This window comes from Zea mays, chromosome 8 (assembly GCF_902167145.1).
Source record: "Zea mays cultivar B73 chromosome 8, Zm-B73-REFERENCE-NAM-5.0, whole genome shotgun sequence".
In the NCBI taxonomy this organism is placed as follows: Eukaryota; Viridiplantae; Streptophyta; class Magnoliopsida; order Poales; family Poaceae; genus Zea; species Zea mays.
In genome coordinates this window covers 40,542,928-40,547,217 of record NC_050103.1, presented here as the reverse complement: position 1 = coordinate 40,547,217, position 4,290 = coordinate 40,542,928, and positions in this window count along the sequence as shown.

The following is a 4,290-nucleotide window of genomic DNA, read 5'->3' as shown; positions in this document are numbered from 1 at the left end:
GAGGATCAGGAATGGGACCTCACTGGAGTTTATGGTCCCCAGAATGAAAATGAAAAATTGGCTTTCCTCTCTGAGTTGCGAAACATCCAAAGATTGATGAGGCCTGAATGGGCTATCTTAGGTGATTTCAACATGATAAGAAGAAAAAATGAGAAAAACAAAGGACCGATAAATAGAAGATTAATGAGACTCTTCAACAATACAATTGATTCCCTGCAACTTCTGGAATTGGACCTTAATGGGAGATTGTTCACATGGTCAAATGAGCAGAATGATCCAACAATGTCAAGAATCGATAGATTCTTAGCGACAACCGAGTGGCACGACTTATACTCGACAGCTGATCTTCAGGCCTTTTGCACCTTGACCTCGGATCACTGCCCCTTGATCATGCAAGGTTACTCTTCCTATGACTTCTACAAGGGGTTTAGACTTGAATCGTTCTGGATAAATATTGAGGGTTTCAAAGAGGTGATACAACAAGCCTGGACACCAAGAGTGAACTCTACAGATAACATTTTACGTCTACATGTGAAAATGATTCGCACGGCCAAAGCTTTGAAGATTTGGAGGCAAAAGAGAGTAGGAAACATCAAGGTGCAAATGGCTATTATACAAATTGTCCTAACCCTATTGGAGAAAGCACAGGAATCCAGGCAGCTTTCTAGTGATGAGCTATTTTTCCATAGGCAGCTAAAAATCAAAATGTTGGGGCTTGCGGCTATTCAGAAGACAAGAGCTAGACAACACTCAAGACAGACCTGGATGCGTCTAGGAGAAGCTAATACCAGATTATTTCATCTGATGGCTAATAACATAAGACACAGAAATTTTATCAGAACGCTACATCAAGGAGGAAGGTTGTTGACCAGCCAGGTAGACAAAATTAATGCAGCCCATCAGTATTTCCTAAATATCTTGGGGAATAGAGGGGTAAGACACTGTGTCCTCAAATGGGAAAACCTGGGATACACCCCTTTTGATCTTTCAGACCTAGACAGCATGATCAATGAAATTGAGCTTAAAAATGTTATTATGGGAATGCAGTCAGAAAAAGCCCCTGGGCCAGATGGTTTCATAGGCCTTTTCTACAAATATTGCTTCGAAATGATCAGAGAGGACTTGACAAACGCAGTTAATGATTTCTACCACCACAAATGTAAGAACTTGCACCTTGTCAACGATGCAAACATTATTCTGCTGCCAAAGAGGGAGCAAGCTGACAGGATCGAATTGTTTAGGCCAATTAGTTTAATAAATAGTTTCATGAAAATTATCACCAAGATCTTGGCGAACAGGCTTGCACCAAGAATGAATGAGATCGTTCCAATTTCACAAAATGCCTTCATCCAAAAGCGTTCAATCCATGATAATTTTCTTTATGTTCAAAGAGTTATCAGGAAATTGCATAAGAACAACCAACCAGCTTTATTCATCAAACTTGACATATCCAAAGCTTTTGACTCCCTCAACTGGGCATATCTCCTAGATGTTTTAGGAGCTCTGGGATTTAGCCTCAAATGGAGGAATTGGATTGCATCAATACTGGGCACATCATCTTCTAAGATCATGATTAATGGGAAGTCGATAGAGACAGTTCAACATTTACGCGGTGTTCGACAAGGAGACCCTCTCTCGCCTTTTCTCTTCATCCTAGCAATTGATCCACTTCAAAAGATGATTGAGATGGCATCCGATAAAGGCATCCTAAAACGAGTGCTACCAAAAGGAGCAAAGTTACGATGTTCATTATATGCTGATGACGCTGGGGTGTTCATTAGACCTGATAAGCATGATTTGCAAGTTCTAAAAAAGATTCTAGAAATTTTCGAGAGATGCTCTGGGCTGAAAATCAACTTTGAGAAAATAGAGATCTACCCCATTCGATATCCGAACAACCTATGGACAAACCTTATGGAAGTTTTTCCCGACAAATATTCTTCATTCCCTGGAAAATATCTTGGTTTGCCTCTTCACTACAGGAACGTTAAAAGGATTGAAGTTCAACCTCTTATCGACAAAATAAGGAAAAGACTTGCTGGTTGGAAAGGTAGGCTGCTCTCCAAAGCGGGGAGAGAAACCTTGGTTAAGTCGGTTCTGTCTGCTCAACAGATATATCATCTGACTGTTTTTCCAGTCCAAAAATGGTTGCTTCGACATATTGATAAAATCAGAAGAAGTTTTCTATGGAAAGGGGAAGAACCGGAATTTTGTAGTGGGGGACATTGCTTGGTCAATTGGTCGGTGACTTGCTTGCCAAAGAATAAAGGGGGCCTCGGGATCCTAGATTTAGAGCGTTTTGCGAGGGCTCTAAGGCTTAGATGGCTCTAGTTTAGATGGAGATGCAAAGATAAAGCGTGGACTGGTCTCCAACTGCCTTGTGATAGAATAGACGTCGACCTTTTTCATGCCTCCACAACTGTGACCATTGGTGATGGGAAGCTAGCTGATTTCTGGAGATCTAGCTGGATTGAAGGTCAGGCGCCGAGGAACATCGCACCAAGCTTATACAAGAAAGCAACAAGGAAAAACATAACAGTATACAAAGCTCTGAGAAATAGTAGCTGGATACGGTTATGTTCTCCCATTGATCAAGGGGAGGAGGTAACAGAATTCGTTTCCCTTTGGCAAGCCATTAACAACACGCATGGCCTCAATGATTCTGACGATACAATTTCATGGAGATGGACGACCGATGGGCAATATACAACAAGTAGCGCCTACCAGATTCAATTTACAACCAATTTTAGCAAAATGAAGATTTGTCCAATCTGGAAAGCAAAAGCTGAGCCGAAATGTCGCTTCTTTGCGTGGACTCTTTTACACAAAAGGGTGTTGACTGCCAATCTTCAAAAAAGGGGATGGCCATCGAACCCGATTTGCTGCTTATGCAACTCGTCACCGGAGATTTCGGTTCACCTGTGCAAGGACTGCACCTTCACAGAAAAAGTGTGGGACAAGATAATGAACTGGGCCAACCTCTCATTCTTACAAGGAACTCAGAATTCAGGATCGCTATATACATGGTGGAAAAGTCTGAGGAATCGCTGCAGTAAAGATACAAGGAAATTTTTTGATGGCCTTATGATATATTTTTGGTGGCACATTTGGTTGGAGAGAAATCGTCGAGTGTTCCAAGGGCAGCAAAGAGACATTGAGTAGGTTGCCTTCTCAATCAAGGAAGTGTTTGAAAGCAGAGCATCTCTCCCTCACTCATTTGGAGGCTAGTGGTCTGAACGCATCAATGGATTTAAATAGGACAAGGGGAGTGGAGTTAGTTTATGGGGGTTGCATTTAGTCGTAGTTTGTTTTTGTAAATAATGGGGTGCAGTGGTTTTGGGGCTTTGCTGTTATCTTGTGTAATGCAGAGTTTGTATTTTTTCCCTCTTCTAATATATTTGCGTGGCAAAGCTTTTGCCACTTATTTCAAAAAAGAAATTTTTGCAGCGTCCGGGCCATATGATCAGCAGCGCCCCAAAGCCTAGAACATCGGTTTTCCAGCGCCTAAAGTGTAATCTTTGATCTTCACCTGCGATGAATACGAGCAGATTTTCTTCTCATATTATTTTGTGGGGTAACGTTTCAGCTACCATTCTTGGTTTAGAGGGCGGTCTTTAAGGAGGTTTAAATTTCAAACATAGATTTTTGCAGAGGAATAAGGAGTCCTCATGCCCTGGGCATAAAGTGTCTTATGCAAATTGTCCTGGTCCATCTCCGAGCAATTTGGCATTGCCTTGACCCTGCTCACCGTTGCGCCATTAATAAAGCTGGTTTTATAGTAAGGCACAATTGTTGGAGGAAAAAATATTGGTTTCCATCCAAGTGCAAAAATTTCGAACTGTTTTGAAGGAAAGTTCATAGACTGTAAGTGGGCCTCAGACCCTAAGACGTGGTTTCGAGGTGTGGCTCCCACCTCCCAGGGTGACCCGTATTTTTCCAGTTTTCAGGAGCTAGCTTCTTCCACCTTAGCTCCATCGCTTGGATTGGAGCCCCTTTAGCTTCCTTGCTTCTGCCTGCACTGTCCTTGAAACAGTCATCTGATCAGCCTCCGCAATAGCCCGTGCCTTAGGAAGTTCCTGAGTGAGAAAGCACCATCAATGGCATAAAGAAGAGTGGACCCTACTCCTTTCCTCCCTTAGGGTTTCGATGCGTTGGTGGTGCAGCACCGACAGGTCATGGTTCAAGAAGTTGCAAGAATGCATCCTCCCTTGCACGAGGACTAGGGTATCATTTCCATCCACCCATTACCGACAAATGAGGTAATCTTTTAGAATGTTAGAGATATAGTGA